Below are 9,773 nucleotides of genomic sequence, written 5' to 3'. Positions count from 1 at the left end.
GAAGGAACAGAAGCTTGGCTCAGCAGCTCTGCTTTGCAACTGAGAGAGCCTGGCAAAGCAAGCTCTCCCTCCCCTCTTTCCTCCCCAAGGGAGAAGCCTCAGCCAATAGAGAAAATAGAGGCTTTGCTCTGTAGCTCCTGTGCGATTGAGCAAGCCTGACAAAGCAAGCTGTGATGCAGAAAGAAGCAAGAGAGAGGGAGAAGGAAGTAGATGACAGCCGGTTGCTGGAGGGCCTCATAGGAACCCTCTGGGGGGCTGATTTAGCCCCTTAGCCCCATGTTTAACACCCCTGCTTTATAGCATGACAATGATGATGAGGGCTCTCCCCTCCCCACCCAGACTCCACCCTCTCCAGGTTCCACCCCCTCAAACTTCCAGGAATTTCCCAATCTTGAGTTGGCAACCCTACGATCCAGGGTGCAAGGGCCTATCTTCTGCTGAACCAGATTTTGCCAGAGGACTGTGCTACCCAAACCCAGGATGTTTGCGGCATAGAGCTGCACCCTTAAGCAACAGTGAGCAAGGCCATGACTTTTTAGGTCAATAATCATCTATGGACTCTGGCCCTGTGGTTTGGGAAAGAAGCGGAGTGCTGGGAGTGGGAAGTTCCTTCTGTTGCAATAAATACAGTTGTTTTGTTTTAACTAAGGTGTGTGAGTCAAGGGGGAGAGGCTTTAAGAAAACAGTCCTGTGACTTTGAACTCCTTCTTAGTTCCAACACCCAGGTTACATCCATCTAATCTTTGGATTAAATAATGGCAGTAGCTGAACATGTGGCTTCCCCCAGTTAGCACACCATGGGAGATGCTGGGAGGTGTAGTCCTTCATCCCTCCAGAGACCTACTGGAATGACTTTGCTCTTTCCGTGGTACACTTTTTGCTCCTGCACACCTCTTAGGAGCCAACCATCTTTTATTTGCTCTGTTCATCTATCCACAGTAATTAGAAAATGCAGAAGGATCCCTAACCTGGATAACCCAGACAAGCTTGATTTCATCAGATCTCCAAGAATTACCAGGGCTGGGACACAGAGGCAGGTAATAGCAAGCCATCTCTCTGAATGTTTCAAGTCCCACTAGGAGTTGCCAGAAGTCAAGCATGACTTCCACGCAGGGCTTTTTTGGAACAGGAACGCAGTTATGGCCGGCTTGGCATCAGGGGGTTTTGGCCTAATATGCAAATGAGTTTGTGCTGGGCTTTTCACACAAAAAGCCCTGTATAAAACAATGGTGACATCAGGGGGTGTGGCCTAATATACAAATGAGTTCCTGCTGGGCTTTTTCTACAACAAAAGCCCTGCTTCCAGGCATGTGCGGGCACACATGCACACAAAATACTCACTTTTTTAAAAGTGGGGAATACCTCTGACAAGCTTTTTTTTGTTATTGTTTCATCATTCTCTTTTTATGATACATTAAATGAAACATTTATTAAAATGTCAATATTGATTTGGAAGGTGTTTTCAGAGTTCCTCAGGAGAGAAGTTTATCATAATACACTGTTCCTTGTGTCTGAAAACAGCACATTCCATGTCTTGGCAGAATTTCTAAATTGCTCTCCACAAATGCAAGATGCAGAACAAAAAAGGGCTGTTTTACTGGCGACTATTCTTTTTTTATATAATTTAAATTTTATTAAAACTTTTATGTGCGAAACCAGCACAACCAAAAAAATACATAAGTAGATAAAACAAAGCATTTGGTACATAGTTGCTTCGTGGTATACAGAAAAACAAGGAATACAAAACAGTTATCCAATCCCCCCACACCCTAAGGCAAAATGGTGCAAAACATTAAGACATACAGTTAATCATAATATTCATATATTTTAGCGGAATTTTGCCAAAATTAGATTCCTTATTATTCACATATTCTAGAAAGACAAACCATTTTTTCAATAAACCAGCCACCTGCCTTGGAATTATCTTGTAGTACAATACTGGTAGCTAGTTTATCTTGGATCAGAATATCCCAAACTTTGTTAAACCAACATTTTAAAGTAGGAACTTTAGATAACTTCCAGCAACTGGCTAAAACAATTTTTCCTGCCATTAAGAGTAAAGCAATTAACTCTTTTTGGAGAGGTTAGTATTAGGTCAGAAATTTAGCAACATATATTCTGGTGTAAACGGGATTGTAAACCCAACTATTTCTGTAATTTTTTTCATTACCTTCTTCCAGAAAGCCATGACCTCAGGACATTCCCACCAGCAGTGTATGAAAGTTCCGGATTGTCCACAACCTTTCAACAATTTGGGCTATCCTTAACTTTGCCCTTATAAAGCATATATGGGGTCACAAACCACTTTGCAAAAAATCTGTAATTCTGTAACCTCAAATGATAAGACTTAGATTTGAATAAAGAGGATACCCAGATTTGTTCCCATTGGTCATCATTAATTGTAATATGACAGTCTCTTTGCCATGCCAATTGCTGATTAGAAGAGTGAGACCAAAATGGAAGGTTTAAAAGAGTATATATAATAGAAATAGCACCCTTTATTGAGGTGCTGCCCTTATTAATTAATTTCTCCAAGAGATTAAGGGATCTATTAGCCATGATTATAGGAACAATTTGGTGTACTGCATGATGCACTTGAGTATATTAAAACCATGGGATGGAAATTTTAAATTTGTGTTCCAATTGAGAGAGGATGCTCAGTTTACCATTAGTTGTTACATCCGTTAATTTAAAGATATTGTGGTCCCTCCAGATTTTGAATCCATCTTTGTCCCTCCCGGGGGGGGGGACCAGGACTGACCCAAAAAGGCCATTGCCGGTGAAGAGGCAGGAGATAAAGTGTTTCTCCACTGATCCCATAATTGCAGCGTGAATTTAAGAAACGGATTTTCTGTCAGCTTTAGAATTCCAAATGTATTCATGAAGTAGCAAATAAGGTAAATCAGCCTTTTCAATTTGAACCCAAGCTGGGGTGGAAAAAGAAGAAGCATAGAGAACAATATATCTCAATTGGGCTGCCACAAAATATTTATCAATCAGGGGGAGAGCTAGACCACCCAATTTGCAAGGTTTAGCTAGGAGTGACAATGCAATTCTAGGTTTTTGCTTATTCCATAAAAAGAAAGTCCATTGAGATTGCCAATTCTTTAAGTCTTTCTGTAGTAAGGGGATAGGAAGATTTTGAAACAAAAAGAGAAGACAAGGAAGATGAAAGGATTTGAGGAGATCAATTTTTTCCAGTATTGAAAAGTTCAATTTGGACCCTTCCCCTAAGGTTGTTGTCATGGATTTGCTCACAGGACCATAATTGACCTGATATAGGTCACATAGATTTAATGGAAATAAAATACCCAGATGTCTCCAAGTTTTTGTTACCCATTTAAAGGGTAAAACAGATATAATAGTCTCCTTAAGCTCCTGGGGTGTATTGATTGGATATATTTCAGACTTGTTAAAATTAATAGAGAAGCCAGGGTGCTTGCTAAATTCATCAAGTTTTTCTTTCAAAATTGTTAATGATTTAAGGGGTTGGTTAGATAAAAAACCATGTCATCAGCAAGGAGACTTGTTTTATAGGCAACATTATTAACAGATATGCCTGTAATTTCCTGGGTATTCCGAATTACATAAGCAAAGGGCTCAACCGAAAGGGCAAATAACAGAGGAGACAAAGGGCAACCCTGACGGGTACCTCTATTGAGGTGCAACTCATCTGGTCTAAAGAAATTGATACTAATTTGAGTAGAGGGTGCACTATAGAAGGCAAATATAGATTTCAAAAAGCGTAGAAGAAATTTCATATAATTTAGTAAGGTTTTTAAATAATATACTTCTACTTTATTGAACGCTTTTTTGGTGTCTAAAGAGACAATTAAAGAGGGGGAAGAAGATGTTTTAACCTAATGGATCAAATTAAGTGACTTACGAATATTATCGGTGATTGTACAACCTGGCATAAAGCCAGCCTGATCCAGGTGTATATAGTGGGTGACAATCTTATTCAAACGTTCAGCAAGTAGAGAAGAAAAAAAATTAAAATCATGATTAAGAATGGAAATAGGACGATAGGAGGCAGGATTAAGCTTGTTTTTTCCTTGTTTCAGGGTAACTATCATCCTTGACTCCAGCCAGCTCATGGGAAGATGACCCTCTTCCATAACTGAATTACAAGTATCTAATAACAGGGCTAATAACGAAGATTTAAAATGTTTATAAAACTCAATAGGAAAACCGTCCCTACCTGTAGTCTTATTGTTTTTTATTTTTGATATAACCGAACTTAGTTCGGTCATGTTGAAAGGTTTGTCCAAAAAGTAGCAGGATCTGTGGTAAGGAAAGATTTAAAATCAATGGAATTTAGATAATTCTCAATATGCTGAGGGTTCAGTATATTTAGCAGACTCATATAAAGTTTATAAAAATCAAAGGAAGTTTCAGAGATCTTTTTAGAAGAGGAGTGGATAACTCCCTGAGGAGTTCGAATTGCATGAATGATATTCTGAGCCCTTTTCTGGGTGATATGATATTTCAGGAGTTTAATTGATTTTGAAGTTTTAGTAACAAATCTTTGTTTAAGAAACAATGAATTCTTTTGAATGGAAGAGGTCTCTAACAATTCTAATTGTTTTCTAGCCTGATTTAATTTTAAGGGTTTTTCCCACCATATTTTGAGTGCTTGGTTTGTAAAAATACTATGCGGGCCTTTAAGTCTTCAGGTTGAAATTGAGAGAGCCTTTACCAAATACGTGTATCATCGGAATCTGAGCATTATATTTATTACTCAGAATATTTTCTTTCGTGGAAAAAGCACCAGAACCATAAGTTTAAATACAAAATACATGGTTCTGTTTAAAAACCCCAGAGACAAATTACAGATTGCCACTCTGACCCGCCAAATGTACCCGGTGGAGTCCCAATTCTTTCTGGAGGCCTTTGAGGATGCAACACAAAAACCTTATGGGTATCTGCTGGTGGATTTAAATGCGTGCATGCCAGATTCATTGAGGTTAAGAACGGGGCTTTTCCCGCCCCAGTGGCCTACTGCGTATGTCTTAAAAACAAAACAAGCCCCCAGTGGGCACAAAAGGAAACAGACAGCACACTAAACAGTCTGTCACCTCCGAATCCTCCAAAGGGTCAACATGTCCAGCCGTATAAAGAGGAATCTGCCCCTCCTAAAACTACTTATCAAGACTACCCCACAACAAAAGAAAGCCATTCTATGCTCAGCTTCAGATGATCTGGTCGCTGCTATATCAGAAATTGCGCTCAATACTTTAAAAGGGAACATTCCTCTTTCACCACATCAGGTGTGCGTCTTGAGGAAAAGGTGACATTTCATTAAAAAACTGAGTAACAAGAGAATACCACTGAAAAAGAAGAAACAGCTGGTGAAACAATCTGGCGGCTTTATAGATGATGATGATGATGATGATGATGATGATGATGATGATGATGATGATGATGATGATGATGATGATGATGATGATGATGATGATATTGGATTTATATCCCGCCCTCCACTCCAAAGAGTCTCAGAGCGGCTCACAATCTCCTTTACCTTCCGCCCCACAACAGACACCCTGTGAGGTGGGTGGGGCTGGAGAGGGCTCTAACAGCAGCTGCCCTTTCAAGGACAACCTCTGCCAGAGCTATGGCTGACCCAAGGCCATGCTAGCAGGTGCAAGTGGAGGAGTGGGGAATCAAACCTGGTTCTCCCAGATAAGAGTCCGCACACTTAACCACTACACTAAACTGGCTCTGTTTAGTGTAGGGCCTCTGTTAAGCGTTGCTATTCCTCTCTTAACTGGCCTTTTAACAAGCGGGTGATGGAATATGCAGAAAAAAATGTACTTGGTTCCTAGCCATCAGCTGGAACAATTAAGGAACCCCCCTCCCTTTAAGGAGAAGAACATCAGAGCTAATGCAATGCATTCCCTAGATACTGAAATGAAGGGTGTTCTTCGAAGGCAAAATTTAACAGAGTTTCAAAAAGTAAGCCTATTTGATACTCTGCTGCAAAAAAATTTAGCTCATGTGAAGCAGGGAGAAACTGAAAAATCTAAACTGAACCTGTTTCTGCCTCAGCCAGAGACAGCCTCTGGAGAAACCAATATGAGTTCTGACATGGTCTTCCAGGAAACAATAGACAGCTTGCCTGACAGGTTTAAGAACCGTGCAAAGATACTATTAAACAAAATGAAACAGAACAAAATTATTTCTTCTCGGGATGGCAATGGAACCTTTGTATATCGATGTGAAAATATAAAGGGGTCTCATCTTATGGATTTGGTGAAGGCCGTCACTCAAACACATGATCTGCCTATCCATCGCCAGCCTAAAGGCTGGGATGTTTTCATGAAGGCTACGGCTGAACTAAACGTTCCATCTTCTGTTGTGGGCAACACGGCTAATCATCATGCTTTGGAATACCTAAAGAACCCCTCCTCCATTCCAGAGACGCCACAGCTGTCTCGCAGAGTATCTAAAAAACATAAAGCTGTCACACACCCTGGCTGGATAACCTTGTAATCAAGTAAATAAATGTTTTTAATTAAAAGAAATTTTGTTTGGTTAGTTTTTTAAAAAATGAACAGACAAAAGGGCAGTTTTTAAGTCCACAAGGGGATGCTTTATTGAAATACAATGTTGTTGTTGTGGAACTCACTGCAAGATATACATGCCTGGGGTTGCACAAAGTTTAGAGCATGTCTGGGCATGTCCTTCTTTTTTACAAATTGCTCCACCATTCGGTCATTCTGTGCTAAATCATCAAAGTACAGCTCTTGAATCTGCTAAAAAAAAGGCCTTTACTGTGCAATTGTAGAAAAAATATGCAGTGATATCCACAGACCACAGAGTCAGATGCCTGTAGTTGCCTTGGTTGGAATGCAGTCTCATTGGCATTTTTTCTCAAAAATCTCACTATGGATTTAGGAAATAAAACACTGCTAGGCGCATGTCCATATGAATCAAAGAACTCGCCGCACCCATCCTCTGTCAAGTATATGGCAAGTCAATGTTCTCCAGGGAGGTCATGTGGGTGGGTATTTACAACTAGCCCTGCTGGTCTTTGATCCACTCTCTGTTTGGGGAGCCAGTCGCTTGGATACACTCCCAAGAAAGTCTTTTTGGTGTAAGGGTTAGTAGATAACACAGTTGTTAGCTGCAGGGTGTCCATGTTACATATAGTCAAACAAAATATTTCACCTGTGGTTTATCTCTATAACGTTGTCAAAAACACCATAGACTATCATGTTGACAGTGTGAGGCAATGCTCTACCAAACCGCACTTCAGCCCGCAGGTTCCCAGTTTTAATCAAGGAATAGTGGTCTGCACATTCCTGATCTGGGGAAAGATCAAATGCAAATAATGTCTAGTCCTGTGCAAACTCCTCGCGGTTTACTAACAAAGATCTGTCTTTCATATGCTTTCTAGCTGCCTGAACCAGCTGCATGTATTCCCTCACGCAGTTTCCATCTTCAAAGTCTGGCTGTAGTGGTTTTGTGGGTACCTGTTCTCCATCCACGTAGAGAGCAAAGAAATTGATGTCATAATGCTTAAAGTTAAATGGGTTTTATTATGGGCCCCACTGAAGGATTTGTTATCCACCAGTCCAATAACCAGCAGCTTGGGTAATTGCCCCCAAAACAAATTCTCTTGGTTAGTGACACAACTTCCTGCAGGGATGCTAAACACTTTGATGCCCACGCAGTCCACAGGATATTTTGCATTAGCTGTGAAGAGTGCCTCGACGTGGCCTAAATGGACACCCGGAGCTACTCTGACTTTCTTGACGAAAAGGGAGGCAGACAAGATGTTTAATTTGCAACCCCTGTTTAAATCATCCACCATGAGGCAAAAAGCATGTTTACTGCGTGTCAATTTAATTTTGACATCCACGCCATTTAAGAGCAGTTTTTCTTGGAAAAACAGGTCACTGTGAAGCTGACCCAGCAAATCTATTTTTCTGCTTCCAGCCGCTAGAGCTGCTCTTTTAACAAACCCTTTGTTGTCCCCATCCAGGGCAGTTGATTCATGTTGAGCAGCTGTGTCTTTGTAAAACAGGCCTGCAGAGAACTGAGTGTTCAGAGTATCATTGCTGTAATTAAGTACAGTTTCTATAAACCCTCTGTATGGATATGCTTTATGCGACTGCGAGATGAGCCTGTCTCCCAGAGTCACATCCAGCTGGCTAAAGATGGACGCGATAGGGTAATTCACCAGACTAACCCTTGCATTTCTGTCAAGGTCTGTCACATCTTCTTTCACGATTTTGCAGCACAGGTAAAGCAGGGTATTATTTAAATCCATATAATCATCTCCATTTCCAGCGATGAAAAAGTCAAGTGGTGCTGATTCTGACAAAGGAGCCAGGGAAGGAACTTCAGTATGTAGACATCTCTCAATGCTGGTTTGCGTAGGGGCTATTTGGAATAGGTCCAGTTCAGATTTGGCGCATTCTTCTGACCCGCTGTGAATAAAAGCCATTGCTGCTTAAAATATATCCCGGGGGCTCGGGAGACGTCTTCCTGCCCTTCTCTTGGCCTGCTTCTGAGGGACCTTACGCTTCACAGCTTTTCTTTTAAAGGGGCGTGGGGGGGCAATTAGTTGCCTTTCTTTTAACTCCGCGCTGTCTTTTAAGGTACATGAGGCCTGAGGCCTCTTGTGGCATAGGGGGACTCACTTTATTTAGAACAGTGCCAGAAACATGACCTATTACATCTTTGGCTATATTTCTGGCGGCGGTTCTCACATGGGGCTTCATGAGTTCAAACCCCCTTCTCAACAGAGGGACAGCTTTTCTGAAAAGGCTCCGAAAAATTCCACCTACCCCTGCCCCATACATCACTGGGACACCATGGTACCCAGGAAGAGCATAGCCAGCCTGGTTCTTGTAGTAATTCCTATAGAGGTCAGGATCCCCATAGCTTTTTAAGATGACCATCTTTGTGTGCTTAACAGACCAGGCTTTTCCACGGACGAAAGTGAAACTTCACAATCACCTTACCAAACTGGAATGGCACGTTCTTGTTCTGGTCTGTCTTTATTTCAATAGTGATGGTGTCTATGTGGTGCTTATTCACAGGAATATAGTGTGGCTTGTCATAGTGTGGCTTGTTATTGATACAGTCACCAGTCTCCCCATGCACAGTGATACAACGCAGTAATGGAACATATGCATCACCCACAATTTGGTGATCCACAATGTCTGTGTAAATGTACAAAGTGTTGAACCCCCCTGTGATGTCTGCTGTAAAGTTTATATTTTGGATTGCCTTATCTGGGGGTGCCCCTAAAAGGTGAGCCAATTCTTTAGAAGCTGAAAAGGTATAAGTAGACGGTGCTCTTAGACCGATCTTCCTACACAGCGGGTCATACAGGGGGCGGGAAATGTGACTGTATGGTGTTGTTCATTTTCACCACCAGGTCAGGAATGCTTTTATAATAGCTGCTACTGAATCTGTATTTCCACTGTTTCTTCTTGATAGCAATTACAATGGTGGAATTTTCGGTGAGAGTCTTCTAGCTGTGAGAGTACTGTATTTCCACAAGCCCAACCTCCCAGGCCCAGGAAGGTACAGTGACCATGCTAGATGTGTGGTAAAGGCCGCTGTAGTGTTCTGTGGAAAAACACTTGTGCAAGAGTTGCTAGGGAGCACGATAAAAAAGCTGCTGTGAGCCATTTTTTTTCTTTCTATATAGGCTCACAGAGTTGAGAAGCAGGAACCCAGCTGTTAAATTTATCAGGCCACCCTAGCCACTTCAGTAGATGCTGTTTTCTCTTCCCCCTGCCTTTGGAGGCTAAGAT

The sequence above is a fragment of the Heteronotia binoei genome, chromosome 15, assembly GCF_032191835.1.
Source record: "Heteronotia binoei isolate CCM8104 ecotype False Entrance Well chromosome 15, APGP_CSIRO_Hbin_v1, whole genome shotgun sequence".
Taxonomy (NCBI): domain Eukaryota; kingdom Metazoa; phylum Chordata; class Lepidosauria; order Squamata; family Gekkonidae; genus Heteronotia; species Heteronotia binoei.
Note: the sequence above shows the minus strand (reverse complement) of the source record.